The sequence below is a fragment of the Lipotes vexillifer genome, unplaced genomic scaffold (genome assembly GCF_000442215.2).
Source record: "Lipotes vexillifer unplaced genomic scaffold, Lipotes_vexillifer_v1.1 scaffold834, whole genome shotgun sequence".
Lineage (NCBI taxonomy): Eukaryota > Metazoa > Chordata > Mammalia > Artiodactyla > Lipotidae > Lipotes > Lipotes vexillifer.
In genome coordinates, this window is record NW_006792311.1 from 278,655 (window position 1) to 289,369 (window position 10,715).

A 10,715-nucleotide genomic window follows, 5' to 3' on the forward strand; every position below is an offset into this window, starting at 1 on the left:
CAACCCACAGTAATAAATATATAATACACTATACACAAACACATACGTATAACTGAAACAAAGGTCATGATCGTTCACTCTTATTACTTCCAAATTCACTCTAATAATGTTAGTCTCCTTCAACAAATCAAACCAAACAAAACCACACCCAAACTGGTCAAGACCTACTAAACTGATTTCACAACACTTTGGTCATAACTGAAAACTTGGAAAATTCTCTATAAACACTTATAAATGAACATACAGATAAAATATTATGACACTCCAGACAAACAAACAAAAACAAACAAAACACAAAGTGAAAAGGTCTTGGATATTTGTCGGTTAAATTTTGAGTGTTTTTTTTTAAATCACACTTTTTCTTAAAGTCTTTATTGAATTTGTTACAATATTGCTTCTGTTTTATTATATTTTGGATTCTTGGCTGCAAGGCATATGGGATCTTAGCTCCCCCACCAAGGAGCAAACCTGTACCCCATGCATTGGAGGTGAAGTCTTAACCATTGGATTGCCAGCAAAGTCCCTAAATCACACTTCTAAATCATTACCGAACTGTTAAATACCAACTTTTCTCCTGCCATTCACAAATTAGGGACCTCTGTTTGTTATATGTTGACAGAAATTTGATAACATTTTATTAACTAGGATCTCTGGAAGTAAGCTACCTTCCCTTAGAACACAAGCTATGCCAACTAAGCTCTTCAGGAATCTGTCCAAAATACAAGCACTCACATGCATTCATAAAATTTCTTGCTCTAAAAGCTTCTACTTCATGCTTGGCTTAAAAAAGAAAACTGTCATATAGAGAACAAAGTAGTGGTTACCAGTGGGGAAAGGGAACGGGGAAGGGCAACATATGGGTACGAGATTAAGAGGCACAAACTATTATTTATAAAGTAAGCTACAAGGACATATTGTACAACACAGGGAATATAGCCAATATTTTATAATAACTATAAATAGAGCACAACCTTTAAAAATTGTGAATCATTATCTTGTACACCTGTAACATATATCATACATCAACTATTCTTCAATTAAAAAAATAAAGGAAAAAGGAAAAAAGAAAATTGTCAGCATCGACAGATGAATGGATAAAGAAGATGTGGTACATATATACAATGGAATATTACTCAGCCATAAAAAGGAACGAAATTGGGTCATTTGTAGAGACGTGGATGGATCTACAGGCTTTCATACAGTGTGAAGTCAGAAAGAGAAAAATAAATATCGTATATTAATGCATGTACGTGGAACCTAGAAAAATGGTACAGATGAACTGTTTTGCAAGACAGAAATAAGAGACACAGATGTAGAGAACAAATGTATGGACACCAAGGATGGAAAGGGGCGGGGGGGGGTGGGGGGATTGGGTTGAATTGGGAGATTGGGATTGATATATATAAATTAATATGTATAAAATGGCTAACTAATAAAAACCTGCTGTATAAAAAATAAATTAAATTAAATTTTTAAAAAAAGAAAAAGAAAATTGTCAGAAAATGAAATGAAACACCCACACTTAACAGTCCAAAGATTACTAACACATTCTATTTAGACTGCCTACCATTAGAAGATTATAAAGCATTTTTTGAAATAGAAACAAAGAAAACAACAGCAAAGATCAATAAAACTAAAAGCTGGTTCTTTGAGAAGATAAACAAAATTGATAAACCATTAGCCAGACTCATCAAGAGGGAGGGGACACAAATAAATAAAATTAGAAATGAAAAAGGAGAAGTTACAACAAACACCACAGAAATACAAAGCATCCTAAGAGACTACTACAAGCAACTCTATGCCAATAAAATGGACAACCTGGAAGAAATGGACAAATTCTTAGAAAGGTAAAACCTTCCAAGACTGAACCAGGAAGAAATAGAAAATATGAACAGACCAATCACAAGTAATGAAATTGAAACTGTGATTAAAAATCTTCCAACACACAAAAATCCAGGACCCGATTGCTTCACAGGTGAATTCTATCAAACATTTAGAGAAGAGCTAACACCCATCCTTCTCAAACTCTTCCAAAAATTGCAGAGGAAGGAACACTCCCAAACTTATTCTATGAGGCCACCATCACCCTGATACCAAAACCAGACAAAGATCCTACAAAAGAAGAAAATTACAGACCAATATCACTGATGAATATAGATGCAAAAATCCTCAACGAAATACTAGCAAACAAAATCCAACAACACATTAAAGGGATCATACACCATGATCAAGTGGGATTTATCCCAGGGATGCAAGGATTCTTCAATATATGCAAATAAATCAATGTGATACACCATATTAATAAATTGAAGAATAAAAACCATATGATCATCTCAATAGATGCAAAAAAGCTTTTGACAAAATTCAACACCCATTTATGATAAAAACTCTCCAGAAAGTGGGCAGAGAGGGAACCCACCTCAACATAATAAAGGCCATATACGACAAACCCACAGCAAGCATCATTCTCAATCGTGAAAAACTGAAAGCATTTCCTCTAAGATCAGGAGCAAGACAAGGATGTCCACACTTGGCACTATTATTCAACATAGTTTTGGAAGTCCTAGCCATGGCAATCAGAGAAGAAAAAGAAATAAAAGGAATACAAACTGGAAAAGAAGAAGTAAAACTGTCAGTGTTTGCAGATGACATGATACTATACATAGAGAATCCTAAAGATGCCACCAGAAAACTACTAGAGCTAATCAATGCATCTGGTAAAGTTGCAGGATACAAAATTAATGCACAGAAATCTCTTGCATTCCTATACACTAATGATGAAAAATCTGAAAGAAACCTACCAAGGGAGACAAAAGACCTGTATGCAGAAAACTATAAGACGCTGATGAAAGAAATCAAAGGGGACACAAACAGATGGAAAGATATACCACGTTCTTGGATTGGAAGAATCAATATTGTAAAAATGACTATACTACCCAAAGCAATCTACAGATTCAATGCAATCCCTATCAAATTACCAATGGCATTTTTTACAGAACTAGAACAAAAGATCTTAAAATCTGTATGGAGACACAAAAAACCCTGAATAGCCAAAGCAGTCTTGAGGGAAAAAAACGGAGCTGGAGGAATCAGACTACACTACAAAGCTACAGTAATCAAGACACTATGGTAGTGGCACAAAAACAGAAATATAAATCATTGGAACAGGGCAGAAAGCCCAGAGATAAACCCACGCACCTAAGGTCAACTAATCTATGACAAAGGAGGCAAGGATATACAATGGAGGAAAGAAAGTCTCTTCAATAAGTGGTGCTGGGAAAACTGGACAGCTACATATAAAAGAATGAAATTAGAACACTCCCTAGCCCATACACAAAAATAAACTCAAAATGGATTAGAGACCTAAATGTAAGACCAGACACTATAAAACTCTTAGAGGAAAACACAGGAAGAACACTTTTTGACATAAATCACAGCAAGATCTTTTTTGATCCACCTCCTAGAGCAATGGAAATAAAAACAAAAATAAACAAATGGGACATAATGAAACTTAAAAGCTTTTGCAAAGCAAAGGAAACTACAAACAAGATGAAAAGACAATCCTCAGAATGGGAGAAAATATTTGCAAATGAAGCAATGGAAAAAGGATTAATCTCTAAAATATATAAACAGCTCATGCAGCTCAATATTAAAAAAACAAACAACCCAATCAAAAAATGGGCACAAGACCTAAATAGACATTTCTCCAAAGCAGACATACAGATGGCCAAGAAGCACATGAAAAGCTGGTCAACATCACTAATTATTAGAGAAATACAAATCAAAACTACAATGAGGTATCACCTCACACCAGTTAGGATGGGCATCGTCAGAAAATGTACAAACAACAAATGCTGGAGAGGGTGTGGAGAAAAGGGAACCCTCTTGCACTGTTGGTGGGAATGTAAATTGATACAGCCACTATGGAGAATAGTATGGAGGTTCCTTAAAAAAGTAAAAAGAGAATTACCATATGATCCAGCAATCCCACTACTGGGCATATACCCAGAGAAAACCATAATTCAAAAAGACACATGCACCCCAATGTTCTTTGCAGCACTATTTACAATAGCCAGGTCATGGAAGCAACCTAAATGCCCATCGACAGATGAATGGATAAAGAAGATGTGGTACATATATACAATGGAATATTACTCAGCCATTAAAAGGAACGAAATTGCATCATTTGTAGAGACGTGGATGGATCTAGAGACTGTCATACGGAGTGAAGTAAGCCAGAAAGGGAAAAACAAATATCGTATATTAACGCATATATGTGGAACCTAGAAAAATGGTACAGATGTACCAGTTTGCAGGGCAGAAACAGAGACACAGACATAGAGAATAAGCGTATGGACACCAAGGGGGGAAAGTGGCTGGAGGGGTGGGGGTGGGGGTGTGATGAATTGGGCGATTGGGATTGACATGTATATACTGATGTGTATAAAATGGATAACTAATAACAACCTGCTGTATAAAAAAGTAAATTTAAAAAGTCTATGTGTTTGGAAAAAAAGATTATAAAGCATTTTTAATAATATTTTAAGCAACCTCCAACTTACTTGAACTAAAATACTACTCTCAAACTTATTTCACAGCTGCAGTGGTGTTAAGTTTTTTCTTAGAAAGGGAAAAAGCTTTTATTGTATTTTTTAACTCTAAAATGTAGGGTCTGGGTGCTATGAATAAAGCCAAATTAGCATAAAAAGGTAATGACCACTACCAAAATTTTATGGTTCGTCTATCAAAAAATTGTAGTAATGATACTCTAAATTTATAAACACTAAGTATTTAACAATAACAATGACAGATTTATTTTTAAATGAAAATTTCAAACTCCCTGATGCAACCCAAATAATCTGCTCTTTTCTCGAATTAACTTTGCTAAACCCCACTCCCCATACCCCCTCTCTTTGGGTTATGAAACACACCATTCTCTTCCTCAACCAAGTTGCTCCTTCCCTCTTCTTTGGTTAAATATACACTTTCTTTTGAACCCAGTATTAAAACAGATCTCACCCCAAATTCGTTTTCTCCATTTTGACTGTAAAAGTAACAATTCATCAGAAAATGCATAATGCTTTAGTTTACAAGGAAAAAAAAAGTTAATTCCAATATTACTGAGTACCTATGAATGTATATACTGCTGCACTAAATGCTGTGGGTGCAGGGAAGGAGAAGTGAATATGGAAGACTCTTACCCCAAGAAAGCTCACAGTAGAGAGAAGATAGGTACACAAAGAATACAAAAGCATGAATAAGGGATCAAGAGAGTGCACTAAAAGGGAAGAAATGCTAAGCACAGGCCGAATATGGAAGTAGGCAACTTCAGGATTCCAAATGGGAATATTTATAGTATGTGCTGCTTTTAACATTCCAGTGGCCAGTATCAATGAATACAGAGGATTTTTGTTGTTTTTTTGCTTGCTGTTGCTTTTATTACAATGTCTCAGCTTGCTTTTCACACAGTACAAATGAGATGTTGGTCTAAATTCTCTACAAACATTAGAGGAAACACATATTTGAATTTTATATTAAAAAATGTGGGAGGTGGGGAGGGAGATTCACTAGAAATGAGTCTCACTTAATAGATAAAAAAAGATAACTCCCAGGTTCTACAACGAGAGCAACTGGTTTAGAAGTTGTGTACTTATTTACTAATAAAGGTCCCTTAAAAAACATTAGTGATTTGCCTCTGTTTCACTTCAATTAAGAACACACACTTCAAAGACAATTTGATTTTATAAACACTTCATCAAGAAATTGTTTTTAAGTAATACATTCAGATCTCAAAAGAAAACACATGGTACTGTTTTACTGTTTTCTAACTCCCTTTCTCGGTGCCTCAATGTATGGCATTAAAACACACCAGTCAGATTGAGAATTTTTTTTAAGTAATGCTCTTAGCATTCATATTTCCTTCCCCCAAATTTCTTGATGGAGTTACGTCTTGTTTGCTCTGTCCTAAATGAACAGAAATGTGCACTAAGAGAAAAAGAACACGCTGGTACTTCCCTGGAGGGCGGAATTCTTTTACTGACATATCCCAAGTGACACAAACAGTGCCCATCCCATACAAGGCACTCACAAAATAATTTGTTCAAAGAAGACTCCTGTCTCTACTACTTTGCATCAAGCTATGTATTAACCTATGAACCTCAGTGTCTTCATTTTTAAAATAGAGATAATTCAAGGGAGTCCTCGGTGTCCCAGGATTGATTCTATGTCTCCAAAGTTAAGAGGGGAAGAAAAAGATGTCATAATATGAAAATATTCATTAATGAGCTATTTCTTTTATCTCTGTCCATGAGGTTTGTTTATAGTGAACCTTAGACAAAAAAATGCAAATGAAATGGAAACTCAGGAGTAAAATTACAAATTCTGCAAAAAGCCAACTTCATGAGGTTGATCAAAGTAATATTGTTACTCTTTTAGGTTTGATAATGATATTGGTATTGACTTTTTGTTTAATTCCTTTTCCCTTAAAGATATATACTGGAAATATTTATGAATGAAGAATATGCTTCGAAAAAAAATGGTTGAAGGGGGTGGTGGTAAGAGACACCTAATTGGCCATGAGTTGGTAACTGTTGAACATGGGTGATGGGTACACCCAGGTTCATTATATTATTCTTTCCTCTCCTGTATATGTTTGACATTTTCCATAATAAAAAAATATTTAAAGCAAAGAAAAAAAGTTAGAAAACTATTCACATCAGAATCACACATATAGTCAATGATAAATGAGATTCAGGCAGAAATAGCCAGTTAACTAGTAAAGAGAAAACTGACAAGATGTTTTAAAAGAAAGAGAAAGAGACATCCCTGGAAAATGGGAAGAGCCTCAAATATTTAAAAAAATATATGTTTGACATTGCTATGAAAAATCAAACGTGTGTATCTGTAGGGGCAGGGGGTATATGAGAACTCTTTGTACTTTTTGCTCAATTTTGCTCTGAACCTAAAACTACTCTAAAAAACAGTATGTTAGTTAAAACAAACAAACAGAAAAAAGAGTGAAAGATAACTTACTGTGCTGTTATACAACTTTATCAGAAAATCTGTCTCTCCAAAATCAATCAATTCATGCATTTTGTTTTTTCCTATGGAAAATCAACTTTCTCCCTACAAAATTTTGGGTCCTGTTTTGAGTGTGGCCACTTAAATAACAGAGACAAACCTTTTCTACTACTTTCTCCAACTGGCTCTCACTGATGAATGGGGCAATTTGTCAAGATTTTGAGATTCTTTTACAAATAAAAAGCTTATCTTTATTGTGTACTTCACAGTTTCAATACTCAAATATTACTCTATTAAGTACATCATGTTAATAGACAATATTAACACTGAGATTTAGTGGTTAGCATTTTCTTCTTTCTTCTGTAACATAGAAATGATATGGATTTGGGTGCTCCTGTGGTCACATATTGCTCTCCACAAGCGGAGGTTAGTGTATTTGATAATGTATATTTTGACTAACAAGTTTCCAGTGGTTGTATAATCTAATTAAATACATTACGTGGTTTAATCCAATTCCTATCAAGTAAGGCCACATAATATTCTTAATAATAATTAAACAAGGGAGTTACAGTTTAATTAGCAAATTAATCATTAGCAAATGATTCCTCAGTATAACACAATCATTTCATTATACATTATAATACAATCATTTCATTCACAGCAGAAAATATAACATTTTCACTGAAACAAAGCATCTAAATTTGCTTCATAATAATCCAAACTCACACATTTCACTAAAATCAAAATTCTGCTTTAAAAAAAAAAACACAAAAGAAAGAAATGATCTAATTTTGTGTTTAAGATTTTGCTTTTATGAAACAATTCGCTGCTAAGTTTTAGGTTTGAAAAACCATGCGTAGTCTACACTCCCACTCTCCAAAAGAGGACTCTGAAGCTAAGAGAGGTTAAGCAAGACCAAGATGATAAGAGTGGCAACACCAGGTACAGATAAACTTCTTCTGACTAGACCTCACTGCCTCTCATGAAAGGTCCAGAAGGACAAGGGAGAAAAAGCGAGCTTCAATATTACCTTTCTTCAACTCCCTTCATTCTCTACATGGGCCATACCAGTTACTTACAGATGCCTTTCACTCAAGGTCCAAGAGCTGTCTTAACTGCTGTTTTTCAAAGACCATTTAGTTTGTGCCTCTCTTCTCTAATTTGTTTCCTTTCTTCCTAAAAACTAGTTTCGTGATATATGATGTCACAGAATCTCACTTCAACAGGCAGTACTAATACTTTAAGCTCTCTGTACAAGAGAGCTTGTATTATATCACAGGGTCAATTTTTAAAGTACACAGAAATAACCTTTCTTTACAGAGATCTGCTAAACAGACCTGCAAGTCTTGAGATAGATTAAAAGAGAACCATCAAAATGAGATAAAAAGTTTAAAAAAAAGGGGGGGGGTGGTTTCTTGAGTATCTCCTAAACCAGAACTCTACGCAGTCCTGTGACACCCAGATTAGGGATGTATACTTCTGGTCGGGGATCCAGTCCCAGTGTCTCTGAACAGCATTTACACTCTGGTCTTCTTTAGGAATGCACTGGATCTGTGCAACTATTTCCAGTAGTTTACAAACTTATCAAACAGTCTTTGGAGAAAGATACACACTGGCTTATTTGAGGCTCTACAGGATAAAAAATAAAATCATAAAATACCAGAGCAGGAGTGTTTCTCAGGAATTATTTAGTCCAACTCCCTCATTTCTCTCACAAGTATACTGAAACACATGATTAAAGTAACTTGCCCACAGTCACAGAGCTAGTGGGAGAAATTAGATTTTATTTTCATTACTACTTTACATTCTTCTACAAAGCACTAAGTATGATCACTACTAAGGTAACTGAGAGCTATCATCACATGTTTTGGCATCATTTAGATGTAAACTTGTGCAACACACACAAGGCTTAAAAACAACAAGCACAACTATAAACAGGTCACCTTAGCATGACTTAGGAGAAAAAATACACCCAAGATCACAACATGTCCCACCAAGTTCAAAATGTCTCATAGCGTAATCCCAAGAATCAGCTTGCAGCATTTAACCACCGTTCCAAATTAAAATTCTATCTGATAGCATTTCTTGCTGGTTACTTAGATATAAATGGTTTGACGTTCACAGGTTATAAAGCTGTGTACTGCAATCTTGCCCTAAACACCAAGGACTGTCTCCACTGTATTTTTAGGCCTTTCTAGGTAAAGATATTTATACCTAAAAGCCAAAAATAATAAATAAACCTCCAGGTGTTAATTTGCCAAGCTTAGTTACAATAAAAATGTCAGAAAACAGTGCTTAACTATGCCTGTGTAGATTCTTCATTAATAAATCCAAACCATATATGCATTCACACACTGGTTTATGTATATATTGTGCATCTAAAAGGAGCTGTTTGTGTCCCCCAAAAAGGTTATTTTCTGAAAAATCTAATCTAAGTGATTAAAATGAGGCATTACTGGAACTGACAAAGTAACTTTATTTTTACTGTGCCCAAGTAACACAAAAACCTAGGAGGCTCACTTGAAAAAACTGTGTGAATTTTAATAATTTATAAAACATTCTTCTGTTTTAACCAAAAGTGGTTCTTCTCCCTGTTGCACTTCTTTTTTCCCAAGTCTCCTATGGATCCTAACACCACAAACTTCTTCAAGCTCTAATCGAGAGGAGAGCTGTTAACCTTGACATAAATATGGTCACTCTTTGAAAAGGGCAAATTAAGCATTTGAGTTTTGCTCTTTAATTAAAAAGGTAATTAGTGCTACCACCAGCGACAACTGGAGATGAGAAATTTGTTAGAGGCTCCCTAATAATTGGCAGATAAGAATAATCCTGTGAGGAAATGTAGAAAAGACGACTGCATTACAAAACCCTGAGTCATCATCCAGTTCACTCAGCAGATTTGGGTAAACATTAGATAAGTGATTTATGTCTTGTGTGTTCAGCCACCCATACCGACATGCATGAACATACAATGTTACCAGATTTTATGTATAGCCAACCAAACAAGATACAGCAAAATTCTCTTTTAAAAAAGTTCTTCTGACACAGTGAAGATGCCCACCTAGCAAATATGTCTCTAATCTTTCCCCCAACAGTACCTTACTCGGTTTCCCCTAATTCCAGTGGCACTGTAGTTTGCAGCCAGTTTATACCAAAAAAAAAAGGTAGCAAAAGAAGAATAGAAAAACTGAGATTGATTTAGGTAATCTATATCCATCTGAGCAGCTCAAAAATTAACATCAGCCCGATACTAATAACGCCCAGAACAACTTGACAGCTTCCTTCTCTATTTTCCTTAGTATGGCACATTTCCAAAGGAAATGTCATAAAAGGAGCAACATACACTTTCCCGAGGTTGTAAGACTCAACATTCTCAACAGTAACGTCTAGTACACAGCCCAAGAATGCGCTGAGGGCTGATTTTATTAAAACAGTCTTTTCAATCAAACCCACAAAGACTGAGAAGGCCCCAAAAAAGCAGAACCTAGAAGTTCCCTACGGCCTCCTTCCCATTCAGAAAGTTACTAGACGCGAACTGAGGGATACGAAGAGGCAGGGACCGTAAGGTAAGAAAAAACTGGAGTCAACACCAGGAAAAGTCAAGAGTTGTTCGCCCAAAGACGAATCCTCTCTGCTCCCTCCCGCCACCGGCAAAGGTCCAAGGAGGACCCCTGGGGGACCGCTCCTCTCTTTCC

General features: G+C 35.5%; 1 protein-coding gene across 1 annotated transcript in view; it reads right to left on the minus strand.

Moving 5' to 3' along the window:
* Window positions 1-10,715, minus strand: part of PSME4 (proteasome activator subunit 4) — a 97,484-nt gene that overhangs the window by 86,088 nt on the left and 681 nt on the right. The gene's annotated exons all lie outside the window — the stretch shown is intronic.